General features: G+C 51.7%; 1 protein-coding gene across 2 annotated transcripts in view; it reads right to left on the bottom strand.

The window, feature by feature from the left end:
- Window positions 1-9,923, bottom strand: part of GRIK4 (glutamate ionotropic receptor kainate type subunit 4) — a 166,320-nt gene extending 156,397 nt beyond the window's left edge. The window contains exon 1 of one of the 2 annotated variants that reach the window (XM_084495963.1): window positions 9,846-9,923. The gene's annotated coding sequence lies outside the window, so the exon portion shown is untranslated. Of the gene's footprint in view, window positions 1-6,965; window positions 7,089-9,845 lie in introns of those variants that run through there. The other variant, XM_084495961.1, reaches the window with a different exon arrangement.
- Between the last annotated feature and the right edge of the window lie 6,250 nt (window positions 9,924-16,173).

The raw sequence follows: 16,173 nt of genomic DNA, 5'->3' as shown, positions 1-16,173 counted from the left end.
GACAGATTTGCTGCCTCATGACAGCTTTTCCACCGAACTGAACGGGCTCTAACTCCTATCTTCCAGCACCACGCTTTCATAAAGTCATTTTCCTATTCCTGGGTGTCACCTGGAGGGATCGCTTAACTCACGCAATCCTTCCCATTTTGCAACAGCTGGAATAAAAGCCTGCAGGATCTCCGTCCTGACACGGTGATATTCCCAGAGACCTGAGAGCTATAGAGCGAATTCTTTTACAATACGATAATTGACTCAGTCTCCAAAGGATAAACATGTCAAGATACGAAAATCATTTTTTTTTCCCCTTTACCAATGCAATGAAGATGTGATTGAAAATGTCGTGTTCTGGGTGTATGAGCAATATTCTCATAACTCATCATCCAAAATAAATTGTTCTATCATTTGTACTAGTTAGAAGCTATTCCAAGTCAGACAAGCTGAACGCAGAAGTTTAAACATACTCAGCATGGCAGCAGGAATATTAATTTCGCTCCCCCCCATATAAATGTTAAATCACAGTTTCTCACCTAGGGTTAATTAATCTTTCCCAAGTGCTCGAGTCCACCAAGCACGCAACAGAAAGATCTTAAAGACCAGCCAGTAGCTTCAGAAAAGCTCCTTGCAAATCTTGAAGATTTCCTGCAAATTCTGGCCGCAGAAATTGAATATGCAAAACCACGGCGCCAGCCCCGCGTCACGCCACGAGTCTCATTCTTTGAAAAAAAAAAAAAAATGCAATTATTTCAGATGCATCGGATCACGCAGTGGATACAGAAGAGGAGCATCGCTGAGTGCAGGGGATTACTGGGATGTACTGCCAGCTCCTCGCCTCGTGTCACAGAAGCACTCAAGGACTCGCGGGTCCGGGAGCTACATCAAACCCCGTGGCTCTCCTGCCGCCGCCTCCCCGCACGGCAGCGGGGTGATGTTAGGCTTTGGTTTTTCTTTTTCCCCCATAAAGCACTATTTACTCCCATAATTGAACCTTCAGCAACAAAGAACCTCTAACGGATGAAGCAATTTCTGGGGAAACCAGGACCCTAAATCCTCCCAGACAACAGCTCCTGGACCGCGTTCAAATGCATCCCCTGGTTAAATTCTCGTTTCAGGCCACTTAAAAGCCTTGAAGTATTAGGTGCATTAAAGGTACTTGCGAGAGAACAAGGCTGGCACGCAGGCTGAGATGCCTCCAAAGAGGAGGAGATGATACTAATTATACTGCTGGTAAAATGGAATCACTGGGGGGGAAAAAATACGAACAGCCGAGACAGCCACGCGCTACGAGAGCAGCGGTGCTGGTTTATCAGTGGCAGGCCACCCCTCAGAAAGGGGAGTACCAGGTTACATCCAGGCACCGACAGGCAATCAATGAACACTCAATTAGCAGCTACAATATTACTAACTTAAGCAAAACGTGGTTTTGCAAATGGCAATCCCTCCCTCGTGCAGATGAATCCTAATTTCATTTGCTTCAACGCACCGGTATAAAACATCGATAGGAAAAAATTGGATGCTGCCACCCGAAAGGGAACACCCCCAAAGGAGTTGGCCCAGGGCTCTGCAGCCCAGGTTAGGATAACGTAACCCTCCTGAGCACGCCGTGAGTGCTAATTAACACGCCAGCCACCGGCTGAATGGTAACAACGCCTCTTCATCACCCTCCCCAAGTTTGCTGAGCACGTCTAGGTGGTGGCACAGGGGATGTGGCTGCAGCATCCTTTGGTTCCCTGCAGCAGATGCCAGAGGCTGAGTCTAACAAAGGGGTAAGAGAGGCAGCAGGGCTGAGAAAATCACAACCCCATCGCCCACCCTGCAGATGTCCACACAGCAGCTGCTGGGATGGAAAACCAGGGCCCAGCAGGGGAAGAGTGATACCCCTGAGCACAAGAAACCAGGGTGCCTGCTGCACGTCGCTGGCCATATAACAGAAGGTCAGCACGTGCCCGGACCCAGCAGCACCCTGTTAATAATGCCACAGCTTCTGGCCAAGTCCCAGAAACAGGCTCTGCTGATACCAACCCCAGCTCCTCCAAGCTACAGCCCCGTTCCCTGGTGCGTGTTGCTTTCTACCTTAAAAAATAAGAAAAAATTACTTAATTAGAAGATTTGAAGGCCAAAAACAACCACTTTGAAAACCTTGTTTTATTTATTTACTCCTGCTGAGTTTTCCCAAAGCAAGCCACCACAGCGTGCTGCTGACCCAACGCAGCTCCTGCAGATGTATCATTTCAATTTAAAAACACCAAATATCCCAAAGTCACAGGTAATTCGCCCCTGTGTCTAACTATAAAGCAGTACAAAAATAAAACAGGCCTTTGTTTTTCTTCATCTGAATTGATTTATCCTGAGCATCCAGCCACAGAACCGCGTCCTGCCTTTGAACCTTCGGCTCACGGAGCCTCCTGCCCTGGTTAAGTATTTACAGACAGCAATCAAATCCCCCCTTAACCTTCTCTTCATTAAAAGACACAGATTGAGCTGCAGCCTCTCTCTTCAGCATGCTTTACAGACCTAAAATCATCCTTGTAGTTCTTCTCTTATCTCTCACCAGTTTGCCAACATCATTTTTAAAGTACAGATACCAGAACTGCACACAATGCTCTCCTGACTTGGATTCATTATTTCTTTACTTGGACTGCCAAAGATAGCTCCAACACTCCCCGAGAATTCACACCACGGCGTAGGACCAGCGAGGAGTCAGTGATAAGATAATGAAATTAAGCTCCAGCTTCTCACCTTGACGCGGCAGCTCCCAGGGGTTCCTCTCTCCAAGTGTGGGTTTTACTCCCTGCTCTCGTTAACGGGGATTAGTAAATTATCACATGCCAGCCACACACTGAGTTGTCTGCACATTTACCCTTTCTACCCTACAATAAACAACTGATAACTCCACTGAACTTCACGCCCTTGCTCAAAAACCCTCACGCTCATCACCTGAGCGCAGCTTCACGGGTTGTGCCGCACGAACCCCAAACCCAGAGCCTGCTCCAATATCCAAGATCAAATTTCATCGCTGTCGGGGCCCAAAGCAGAAAGAGGGAGCTCATTTGGCAGGCTGGGTCCCAAGCCACGCTTTGTGTTCCCAAAGCAAAGCATTCATACCTGCACCTACAGCCCCTGAAACTCGTGGGTCAAGGACCTTGCAAAATCCCCCACCCACACCCCAAACCCACAGGGACATTTTGGGCAGCACCGCCTGGGCTCCGGCACCCAACACCGGATGGAAATCCCAAACTCAGTCCATTTTCAAGGGCACACGGAGCCGGGTTTTGCTTTAAGAAGCCTCCTCTCTCCCTCTTCTCAGCCCTACCAGTTGGAAGCTAACACGCCTGAATTTTTCCACCAATCGTCGGGAAAAAAATTTGTCATAGGAAATGTGCGAGCGCTGACATCTTAAGACAAAAAGGATGCAGATTTCTCAACTGTTTGCAGCACATTATGGAAATACATTCTTAGGGACTATTAAATATGGGGGTTATTGACTAGATAACAGCAGCTCAATGGACTAGCTTGCAAATATGTCTTTAGACAATTCTTAAAATGCAGATTAATTATCTAACAGACCAGAACATTTTTTTTTTTTCCTACAGACTTTCTAATGATCTGTTGCATAAACAAACAACCAGACAGTTCTGTTTGCATTTGTGTTGGCTGCGATGTTCTTCAACAACTAAATAGGGACTGAGGAGACTTAAATCTTGTTTAACACCCAGCAGGAACAGAACAAAAGGCACGTCAGTCCAAATCAGTGAAAGACATGTTACTTTAAAGACTCCTGGGAAGCCCAACCATCCTAACACCAAGAGGCACCGGTTCTCGAGCACACAACTTCAGACACGCCAAGTAGCATTAAATTCTTTTTTTTTTTTTTCTTCTTCTTTTTTATTTGTCATTAGGTTTCATTAAAGAGATTACAACATTGACTAGAAACCACAACATTTAATGGCTAGTGTCCCCATCAGTGCCTTTTTTAATGAACAGGGCACGTTACGCTACAGAGACATCACTCAGGGCTCTCTGCTGACTCAGGAGAATATCGCTGCTCCCCACTGATGCTCGAGGTGGGGTTTTAAGATTTATGGCAGGTAGAAGTCAGGAGAACCATTACAGAGCCCTGCTCGTATGCACAGACCCACCAATTCCTGCACAACCTGAACCCTTACATTCAAATACAAAAATCCCACCTTGACTTTAAATTTGCCATTGGTATAGAGTTGACCCCAGGGGTATTTCTTTCACTAGAGGTAATTAACTCCTTATTTGTAGGCTACTTCTCCTCAATTTCTAGTTTCACCGTCTCCTCAGTTGCTTTCTGCCTTTCCCAATAGGTTAAAATGCTGTTGGGTATCAAAACCAATGCAAAGCAAGTGTGAAACATTATTATTCCAGCTTCACACCCACTTTCCCTTGGTGTGAACAATAATGCAAACTGCAAGACAGTGATGAATTGGACCTGGAGAGGACCAGATGCTCTGTGAACGTTAGCACAGTCTCTGCCCCAAACATTTTTCAGCCTAAAAAGAGATGTGATAGCCTGCTCTCAGAGCTGTCCGTGCACACACACAGCCCTTCAACACCAGATGTTAGCGGATCACACCCGAGGTGGAGCAAAATGGGGAACGAGAGGAGAGCAAAGAAGAACAGAACGAGGGCAAGTAGTGAGTACAAGGGGAGCAAAGCACAGTTTGATGGACCTGGTTTGGGATGAAAAATGAAGCTTTGGCATGTGTAACAGCTGGTGGGTGAGCACTAGGTTCAGAGAAACACAAACACATCCTAGCGGCCCCGTGATCTGCCAGGAGCTCTGGTACTCCCCAGCCTCACCACTTTGCCCTGGATGAGCCACGTGAAGAGCAATGCCTTCAAACACACCAATTTCCTTCTTCATCGTCATCTACACGAGGAAAGCACGAGGCCAATGCCCAGCGCACGTCCCACCACAGATCTAAACATCGGTGCCAACTCGCCTTGCCATGCCTCTGGCTCTGAGCAGGGCCGGGGAGCCCTACAAAAAAATAAACCCACTGCACCAAAAGGCAGCGCATTCTTCAGAAAAACGTCAGCTTCTGCCACTGAACCAAAACTGCCCTGGTTTCCAGCAAAAAGTTAAAATATATCATCTTGAGGCTGAACACGGAATGTTGCAGGATTTTTTTATCAGTCCATCCCTCCTGCTCAGACCTGGGCTATCTCTGCTCTCAGGGTCAGATGTGTGTGGAGGAAGGGATGGGTGCAGCCTCACGATGAGGTGAGGAGCCGAGCAGCTGCTGGAGCAGAGTTACAACCCCACAGCCCCCAACCCCACCAGGGGAAGGCTCCACGAGGCTCTCCAAGGTGGGGACGCAGCCGCTCACCCTCGCTCCCACCCGCTGTGACAGCCCCAGCAAGGAAAAACCTGCTTTGTAAAAACAGGCAAGCCTTCCAGGAGCACATGCCTGAGTGGGTGGGAAATTAGTGTTATTATTACTTTGTGCTCATGGGGTCTAAGACCTCAGATGACTTGTTTGTGCCCAGAATGAATTTCTGCAGACTCATTACAAACCCTTGCAAAGCAGGGTTTATAAGGTCACAGGAGAATTTCCCTTAATGGTAGCCTAGCTAGGGATTGCCAGGGTGATCTATTTCTCTCATTTATGCATATGCAATAAGGCCACGACGAAGCTCCTTTGCTTTATTTCCACATCATTGTGCTGATGCTGAGCTAACCAAATAAACTGGAAAGCGGGTGGGGAGGGGAGGAACGGAGAGGATGAAGAAGAAAAAAAAAAAAAAAACAACAAAAAAAAACACAGATGTATGCCTGGCTCTCCTCCTCATGAAGGATGCAAATAAATTCTGCAGACTTTGAAGCCGGGAGATCTCAGCTGAGATGAAAATCCCCTCGCGCTGGAGGGCTCACCGGGTGCTCGGCTGAGACGCCGCGCGGGCGTTGCATTATGCAGCCGCTGCCACGCGAAGGACGGCCGGAATAAATATCGGAGCCCCGTCACCTGACAGAGCCCTGGCTCGGGGATTTGCGGCTGGGCAGGAGCACGAATCCTCCAGGCTCCCTTATCTCCAGCACCGCTGTGAGCCCGCAGCCTCTCCATGACCCGCGCCTGAGCCACTTCTCAATAACTCGCTCCCTCCCTGTGCCAAACGCACTTCCCGAGTCCCCCAGGACCCATCTCACAGGATCTGTCCCCTCGGGAAGGCATGGGAAGGAGCTGGGGGAGCTCAGCGGGGCTCCCTGTGTCCTTTGGAAAGCCAGCCAGCCCGCTGGGGGTGCCCATGACCACAGCCCCATCCAGGGCAGCTGCCTGGCTCCAGCAGGAGAAGTCCCTGGTCTGATGCCCAAGGCTTTGGGTACAGAAGCACCACTGGCCACACCAGCAAGAAAAAAGCCCCATTTGCTCCAGTTTTTCCTTTTTCACATGCTTGGGGTGCTCCAGGCTGGGTTATGACCCGAGCACAGCCCGAACCACTGGCGTGCTCAAACGTGGCAGCCTTGCCTGTTCATTCCTCCAAACGCCCAGCAGCAAATCAAGCCCCTTCCGTTGCCATGCTCTCTGTCTCTCACCCAGCTCTGATCCATTTCCACCTCCAAATCATTAAAGATAACAAATAAACCCAGCCTCAGCATGAGGAACCTTCCCATAATCACCTATCTGCGCTCCTCCATTCCACTTCTGTTTCCTAGAGCTTAACGAGGAGAGCTGGCTCCGGACTCTTCCCCTTACACAGCTATTTATTGCCTGCATTTTGCTATTTATTTCCTAAAATAGTCTCTTTGGGCTGAATCTAACTAAAACATCCAAATAAATGAGGTCTGTTGGTACGTCCTCGGTTCCCCTTTCATTAACCTCCCGACCCGCCAGCAGCACCAGGCAGGTTTCCCTGCTGCACGTCCGTCCTCTCATAAGCGACGGTGATTTGACCCCAGAGGTTAGACCCATCGGAATATTTTAGTGATAATTTTACCATACCTGCCTCATATCCTTGCTCGGGTTCGCTTGGTTTCTGTAAAACCACTCCTGGGGTGCCTGGCAGCTCCCTCTGACCGCTTGGGTCCATGCCTTGTAGTGCACCACGGGGGCAGAGCCGTCCCTTTTGCCAACAGCTGCTGTGATTTCACCCCATTTACTTGGGGCCCTTGGATGAACCACCTGGGACTTTCAGGTTTACAGCACCTGTGGTCCATTACAAGCAAAAAGCATTTGTGTTTGCTGCCCTTCCAGCCCCTGTCCCATAGGGCAGGTGGAAACTTGCTGCAAGGATCCTCCATCACCTCCTCATGGGTCCTGCAACTTCTTTTTTTCCTCCCCAGGCCCCTCATTTCTCCCATCCAAGGACCCAGGACCATGTCAGTGCCTCTGCTGGGAGCAGACAGGCAGCCAAAGCGGAGTTTGTGCTCCCCTGTGCACAGAAGCAGCTCTGCAGCAGTGCCAGCAGTCTCCTCCTCATAGCCAAAAGCCCGGAGATCCATTCCTACAGAAAGCTTTCACCACGAAGCCACTAAAACCCCGCAGGTTTCCCTGCACGGCTCCCCCAGGCCTAAGGGAAGACTTACAGAAACTCCCGTCTCACCTTCTGCTTACTGCAAAATAAAATCTGACCCCACCGACAGCCGTGCACGGAGATCTCCCCCCAGAGTCAGGGAGAATCGATACCCACAGCCCAGCCTCGGCAGCAAGCCTTTAGAAAGGGCCAGGCACTGAGCACCTGCACGTCCTCGGCACCGACCGAATGCAAAATGAAGCTCAAACGGGCTTCAAGGAAGCAGAAGTTTGTCGGACTGGTGAGCTCTCCGCCCGCATAGCCCCGCAATATCTGCTCCTGAGCACGCACCCAGTCCCTTACAGCTTTTGTCACCCCGTGCTCGTCCCCTTTTCCCCTCCCCACCCTCAGCTCACCCCCACAGACCCTCGTTCCCAGCCAGCCCCCCACACGTACCCATACCTACCTGCCTGGTCCCCGTGGGGCTCCCCAAGGAGCAGCTCCCCTGCCTCGCCACCCCACTGCGTGCCCCCAGGCCTCTGCCAGCCCGCAGCGCTCCTTGGCTTCTCTTCCCTGCACCGTTTGCAAAAAGAAATCTCCAGCAAGAAGCCAGCGGGCAGCAGCAGCACAGCCTCTGCCCGAGCTGCAGGCAGCTCTGCTCAGGGTCCCTTGGCTGCCTTCACCCCTCAGCCTTGCTCTCTGCCCGTCCCCAGCCACCCCAGCACCTCGTTTCGGGGCTGCCCAGTGCCACCAGTATCACCAGTCCCACCGGGGCTGCCTGAAATGGCTGTTTTAAGGCAGGAGGAGTGCTCGCTGTGCCAAACCTACAGCTGTGCTCCTGCTCACGCAGGCTGCCGGCTCCCTCTGCCCCACGTCCCGGGCACAGCTCCCTGCCCACGGCTCTGATTAACACCGGGCAGGAGCAAGGAAAACCCCAGCGAACCCGAGCGAGCTGCACAGCAACTTTCCCAACTTCTGGCTCTGCTGATCAGCCCCGACTCCCAAATGGGAACTGATGGGGAAAGCTTCAGCCTCTCCGCATCCATCCCTCTGCCCAGGCGGCTCCCTCCAAACCCCCAAATGCCCAAACCCCGAGGCAGGCTTGCAGCAAGACGCTTTAAAAAACGCCTTGGCGTGGTGGGAGCCTCACTGCAGATTCCTGCCGGAGAGCACGCTCCTGTTAAGTGCCGAAACGAAGAACGAAACGAACCACAGCAGAAAAGCACCGAGCCCAGCAAACCTCCTCCTCCTACCTGCGAGCACGCACGTCCTGGCCCCGGCAGCACCGGCAGCTCCGCGGGGATGCTCGCACCCCCGGGACGGCTCCGTCCTTGCTGCCCCCAGCCTGGGAGGAGAAGCTCAGGGAGACAAAGGGATCGCAGAAGGCAGGGGTTGGTGGGGTTGGGGGCAGACAAAGCATCGCTGCCCACCGGCAGCAGGGCCCCGGGGATGCTCCAGGAGCACCTCGCCGCCATGGGGGCACGTGGGGGAGGCGAAGCGGGGCTGAGAGGCTTGGGGGGAACTTCCCCGAGGGTCTCAGCCTTCGGGGTTCGGTCCTGCCAGGCTGGGGATGGGAAACAGGGGAGGGCTGGTGGGTGTCGGACGGTGCTTGGGGCATCTGAGGTGGGCAGAGCTGCGGGCAGTGCCCAAATCCTGGGATGAAGTTGGGCCTAGGGAGAGGTCCCCGCGCGGAGTTCGCCCCCACAGTGGGTTCATTTACGAGAGCCTGTGCCAGCAGCGAGCCCGCACGTCTGCGCACGCCACGAGCGCCTGGCATGTTCTAAATTATTCACGAGCCCCAACTCCACCGGAACGCGCCCCCAGACCCCAAACCCCAAATCCTGGCGTGCCGGGGCAGGATGCCCGCAGCAGAGCATCCTCCCTGCACCCAGGACCACGGCAACCGGCCTGGGCAGCAGCACCGGGGGGCTCGGGGTGCAGCCCCCCACCGGCTCCGGGCTTCTGCCGGGGGTCCCTGGGGGGGTCTCCGGGTTCAGCCCCGGGAGCTGCGCCCCCCCAGCCCGCGCTCCCTCAACTTCAGCTCTCCCCAAAGCCGGCGCAAACTCTCGCCGCGTTAAAACGCTGCGGAAAACAACACGAAGGTGTGTGGGGGGGGAGATGTGAGCCGAGCCCCCCCCCCCCAAAAAAAGGTGGGCACCCCCCGGCACCAGCCGCCGCCCCCGGGCACGTCTCAGCGCCGAGCCGAGCGGCTCCCCCCGGGTATGATGGAGAGGTAGGGGGGGGTCTCGGGTGGGCACCCCCCCGGCCGGAGCTGCGACCCCCGAGGTGGGTGGGTGGATATATGGGGGTGCTGCCCATCCCCAGCCCTTTCCCGGTGGGATGCGGGGGGAGCCCCCGGTGGTCCCTACCTGGCGGCGCTGCTCTGCCCACGGCGCGGCTCTGCCCGCGGCTGCCGCTGCTGCTCCCGCCCCGCTCCGGAGGCTCCGGGCCCCCGGCGGCCAGCGGGGGAAGTGCAGGGGGCGGGGGGCGTCGGGGGGGGGTGGGCAAGGGGTGGGGAGGGGGGTCGTGGGGAAAGGAGGGGGTGAAGGGGGTGGAGGGGGTGAGGAGGGGATGCTACGGGGTCGGGAGGGGGAAGGAGATGGGGAAGGATGAGGGGAGGGAGGGCAGGGGGGTGGGATGGGATGGGATGGGATGGGGAAGGTGGGAGGGTAGGGAAATAGGGGAGGGGATAGGGGCAGGATGGGGGGATGCGGGGATGGAGGTGGGATGGAGAGAGGGATGCAGGCAGGGAGGGATGGGGGGAGTTGGGATGGAAGGAGGTGGGATGCAGGGAGGGAGGGATGGAGGCAGGTGGGATGGAGGCAGATGGGATGGAGGGGGCACCGCAGCAGCAGCTCCCCAAAAGGAGCAGTTTTCCCAGCCCCAGCACTTCTGGCAGGACCACTGCATCTCTGGAAGGGCTGCGCCTTCTCCCCACGCACCCCAGCTCTCGCTGCTTGGGGCCACCCTGCTCTCAGCCAGGGCCCCGTGCCCTCTCCTCCTGCCCTGCCCGAGAAGGACAGGACGAGACACTCTTCCACCCACCTCCTAAAATCTTCCTGTGAAGCATTAATCTCCTCTTTGCCCCCCGAGCAGTGACGCGGGTGGGCAAGAGGCATCCCCTAGTGCTGGCAGCCAGCAGTGAGACAAGAAATGCAGCAGCAGCCAGGGCAGCATCCCCGTGGGCTGCAATGCTCCAGCTCTCCCTGCCATACTGCAGCTCGGTTTTCCACTTTGTTTTTGTTTGTTTGTTTGTTTTTTTAACAGGTAGGAAAAAAAAAACAAAGCTTCTACGCCATCAATTAACTGGACTCTTGCGTGAGGAGCGATGAGCTGCTGTTAGCCGGGAATTCATCTTCCCCTCCTGCTGCGAGGAAACCGAAATAAGCTGGAGGAAGAGAAACAACTTCACAGGAGGAAAAAAAAAAAAAAAAAAAAAAAAAATGAAAAGCGACGCCTCTGCTTCAGAGACAAATTACTCATAAGACACACAGGTAACAGGCACGGGGTGCTTTGAGCTCATCCCTTGTGCACATCATTTCCCCTCAGGACAGCAGCCACAAGGCGATCCCTGCGCCTCTGCACCAGGACCCTGCCCACCAGGCCAGGGATTTGTTATTCCCAGCACAGAAGAGCATTTCCTAACACGTGGGCTCACTTTTTGTGATATTTTGACCACGATTTTCACCTACCCAGGCAGGGAGTGGCACGGCACGGTCACACAGCCTCCTCTACACCAGTTTTGGGACCGGTCCCATCCAAGGAGCATCACTCAGGACATCACAGCTGACGTGCTGAGCCCTGCTCTTCTCCTCCCCTCCTCTTAAAAATAAAAACCCGGCTCTCCTGCCACAAGTCTCGCTGCTAAGTTTGAGCCAAGATAGCTGGGTTCCAATTATTTCCAATTTCATTTGCTCTCCCTGGTTTCTGAGACAGTTGTGTTTTATTTAAAAGCTTCTGGTATCTTTGTGCTCGAGATAATTCAGCGAGGGAACAAACGGGGTTTAAACTGCCTGCAAATAAATCTGGTTGGGGAATAAAGACCGTAACCTTCAGGGAGATTTTGAAGCTGCCTCCTGATAAAAAAAAAATAAAATAAAATAAAAAAATGGTGTGTGGGGAGAGCAGGGGGAGGGAAGGCATCCGACTGGCTTTAAAATAGAGTCCGGTCATTTTCTGAATGAGGCTATCTGAGAGCTGCTTGCGATGACCCAGAAAATGCCGTTTGGGGAAGGCGCTTTGGGGCTGGATGGCAAAGCCCCCGAGAGGTGCTGGGGGCAGAGCCCTGCTCCCTGCATCCATGCAGGGTGTAAAAAAGGCTGTGCCATGCAGGTGGGTGGCTCTGCCCCTGTTTTCACAGAGGGTTTGTCCCCTGTGATAATCCAACCACCCCGCGCGCCTCGCTGCCTGTTACGCACCCGAGCAATTAAATTACCTTCTCCCTCTCAGCTGCACGACGAGGGGCTCTGATTTCGAACTGACACCAAGTTGAGCCGTGAATCATTTAAACAACTGCCACATTTATCTTCATAGGTGTCTGGATTTCAGCAGCAGAGTAAATAACAGCACCACTGTATAAAGAGGCAGTCAAACGCGTGAAGCGCTGAGAGATGGCGGGGATAAAAGGCACTGCAAAAGGCAAGATTCCTCTTTCGATTGAAATATAAAAAGTAAATCTATTACATACGTGCCAGGTTTTCTTCCTTCAAGATTCATAACAACCTTCTAGTGGTAACAGAGTATGTCCAAATTAGATAATTTTATAGATAAGAGCAGCTCTGAAAGAACTGGTTAGTGGAATAAGTATCTTGTGGTGGTTACATAAAAAAGCCCATCTAATTATATATATATATTTAGACGGCTCGGAGAAAGTTGGTAGGACGAGTTAGATAAATAAGGAACATTTTGTGGAACAGTTTGTTTGCTTTCTTTTTTATGCAAAAAAGGAAATGGGTGTGAATTTAAGGGAGCTCAAGTCAGGAACGGCATCTGCGATCCTGGAGCTGGATTTGGGGCAGGCACCCGCAGCCCCTGTGTTGTGTGGCTCCCATTTAATCTCATATTTTATATATATATATATATTTTTTTTAATTATTATTATTTTTTATATAAATACATAGTTAGTGCCCAATGCATCACACGGGCTTGCAGGGCAAATCCCCGAGCACCTTTGGTGGCAGCCTGGTGCCGTCGCAGCACGATCCAGCCTCTTCAGACAATAATAAATATTGGGCTGATTACTTGCAGAGCGTTTATCTTCATTTGGATCTTTGTGTTCCTTGCTGTTTGGTGTTCTCTCCCTTGTAATTACTGCCATCAAAAGATGTTGTCTCCATTCACACAGCAAAGAAAAATAAAAGCAGTCGTTTATAAAGCAAGGGGGAAAAAAAAAACACCACCTCTTTTTTGAAACGCGGTGAAAGCAGAAGGTTCAAGAGACTTTCAGGTGAGAAATAATTAAGCAAAGAGCGTGATGAAGAAGGAAACTTCAGACTTCAGAGATGCGATGGGCCCACCAGTGAGGGATGGCAGCGAGGGAATTCAGCAAGGGATGCTCTGGGCTCTGCCGTGCCCAATGTCCCCTCTGCCCTGGGAGGAAAATTGAGGCTCCAGGGCTGCAAAATCCTCTCCAGGGCTGCAAAATTCACCCCAGGAGTCCCTGCTCTGGCTGCGGCTTGCTCTGGGACACAGTAGCTTGCCCTTAAATGCTCACTTCACCAGGCAAGGAGCCCTGGGAGGCACCCGGTAACTCTCCTGTTTGGTGATGGGGACGTGTGGGGCTCATGCAAGAAATAAGCAACGGCTCGGCAGCGACAGGGGCAGTTTTGTTACAGCCAAATAAAGAAATTGCACAGGGATAAAGGGAAAAAAAAGTTCAGGGTAAGATACGATTGAGGCTATTTGACTTGGGCTGCGCGCAGCTGCTGAAATGATGATGATGAATGGGGCAGGGAGGCTTTGGAAACGTTGCGAGCCTCTTTCTCCCAGGATGGAAGTTACGGTAAATAAATAAATAAACAGAAATTCAATATTTGGAGGTGAAATACTAGGAAAAGGGCAAGCGCGGCAGAACACGGAACAGGCAGTTCTTTAATCAGCTTCTCGTGTTGAATAGTAAGCAAGGACCAGAACTGCTGGAGGAAAGGGAGGGCGCCGCTGCTGCCCCCTGCGCTCTCATCAGGCCTCCGAGTTTGGGGAGGAGAGGGCAGAAGGGAGGAGGAGGAGGGGAAACCATTTCAGAAGCGAAGACCCACAGAGAAGGGCTTAATCTCCTTCTCGTCACCAAGGTCAAAGGGAGGACAGGTGGACTTCCATCGGATACATCTTTATAACACCAGAACCAAAGCGTTTCCAACTGGAGCTGGCGAGGCCAGCGCGAAGCTTTCTCCTCTCCATGCTAATTCAGAGCTGAGATGTTGTTTTAGCACCAGCTCTGGCATCCGAATTGAAGCTTCAAGAGACAGGAGGAAGGAAAAATGTGCTCGTTATTATCCTAGTATAACAATAAACTCAGATAATATGAATTATTGCAAAACCTCCAGAGAGCTGATAGAAATGTAGATTTACTCTCCCATCCATGGAGCTCCACTTAATGCAGTTTATTCAGCAGCACTGAGTAAATATCAACAAGAAGGTTAAAATATTGATCAGGGAAAATACTTCACGCTGAATAAGCTGCAGACATCTGGAAACAAACAAACTACTGCAAGAAAGAGGCAGAGATATTTTGGGCCTTTCATCCTGCCAAAAGCCCCAGCTGATGATTTGCAGCTGTGAACGCCCATCTGGGGAGGAAGACGGGGAGGAAGAGATGCTCGGTGAGTGAAGCAGAGAAGAAAGCCCTGATGGTTTATCGGTTTGTGCTGGAGAAATGCAGGAGGGTTCCTCTCTAAACCACGGGTGTCTAAAAAGTTTGGAGCAGTCACTGGGCCGACAGCTCAGCGCAGACACCCAGTAGCTATCAATCCCGTGCTGTGCCACTGCTCTCAGGCACTTGACACCTAAACGTTGGATCACACAAAGCAAACTCATCCAAGCTTTCATTTTTTTGAAAGCCGTGCCCTGCCTGGCTTCATCTATCTGGTGATGCATTCGCCTGCACAATAACCAGACCAACTGGCAGGGAACACGTGCCAGGGACTAGGCAACTTCCATTCTCTTCCAGCCTTCATAAATATTTTCAGGGAAGAAAAACAGCAACGACCTGAAATGCATCGAGTAGTCGATAAAAAGAAAAGGTCATTATAGACAATCCACGGGAAATATAAAGTCACCCACGCCAAAAATGCTCCTGGAATAAAACGGAATGAAGTCTTTTGCCATTTGGGATGGTGCTGGTAGGAGAGAACGGCCACCCTATTTGGACAATAAATAACCCTACAGAGCAACAATCCGGGAATGAGTGGCTGTGCAAGCAAGAGCAGAAAATACCTCTAGGTAGGGAAAGATCCCTAGACCTAGGTGAATACCCTTGGGTAAAGGCAAGGAGAGACTTCCCAAGGATGAGTGGGAGGTGGGTGGCTCAGGAGCTGCCTTACAAAGTCAGCACTGCCTGCACCTCGGCATCCCAAAGCAGGCTGCAGTTTTGTAAAACCTGCATCAGCTCCAGCTACGAGAGCCAGGCATGGCCACGGAAGATATATTCACAGCCACTACCAAGCACTTGGATGTTTCTGGGAGCGCACTGCATGACCGCAATACTTCACACACAACCCAGAAACGACACAAACCCGTCGGAAGGCAGGCTCCTTGAATCCTTGCTGGTGTTTTCTTCCCCTATCTGTGGCAGGCAGCAAGGAGAGATTAATTCAATGATCGGGGGTGTGAAAGCTCTAAAAGATGCGGTACGGCTCTTCCCCATCCCTAGCTGGGATTCAAGGGCACAGGCTGCGGGAGCAGACACAAAGCAGAATCTCAGCTGTTTATTTTGAATCATTTATTTACAGCAGCGCAGTAAAGGGAATATATAAAATAACATTTAAATAGGCAAAACACGAACAGCATCATTAGGAAAGCATAATAGAGCTCAGATTACCAATTATAATAAAGTAATCTCTCAAGAAGCTTCACATGCATACTGCAGAAGGGGAAAAAAAAAAAAAGAGAGCTCAATATTCAGAAGTCTATCTGCTTTAGTTTGTTTTCTGTTTGGGTGCTGTTTTCTTTTTAAAAAAAAAAAATATTCAATTGCTTTTATTGGCTTGACCACCAGAAATGCGGGGACATCATTTACCAGGGAAGTGGAAGGGTGAGAATGGGAACACTGCTAAATGATAGGGATTCATGGAAAGCATCCTCTGCGGATAACACAGCAAAACAGCAACCCTGGCACAAAACCCACAGCACAGATGTTCCCTATTAAAAAATTTGCAAGTTCCCTCAACGGCGAGTTTCAGCTTTGCTTCTCTTTCAAATTCCTGTTTGATCCTAGTGGAGGAAAAAAAAAAACACAAAACAGCAAATGCCTGGGAATGAGGAGCCTCCAGTGCTGCCGTAACACAAAGCTCCCGATACGCGATGTCCCCGCAGGCGCTCGAGCCCACATCTTGCAAGGAGGCAAGGGCTGCCAAGCACAAGGGGGAAGTTTCTTCTTCTAGAAACTCCAACTTGGTAAAACAGAGCAGAGCCTAGCCAGGCACAACACGAGCCTTCTGCTGCACACATCGCTTCGCACATACGCGCTGTCTTTGTGAACGC

This window comes from Aythya ferina (genome assembly GCF_964211825.1).
Source record: "Aythya ferina genome assembly, chromosome: 22".
Lineage (NCBI taxonomy): Eukaryota > Metazoa > Chordata > Aves > Anseriformes > Anatidae > Aythya > Aythya ferina.
The sequence above is the reverse complement of the archived record's forward strand: the minus strand, read 5'-3'. Positions and strand labels throughout refer to the sequence as shown.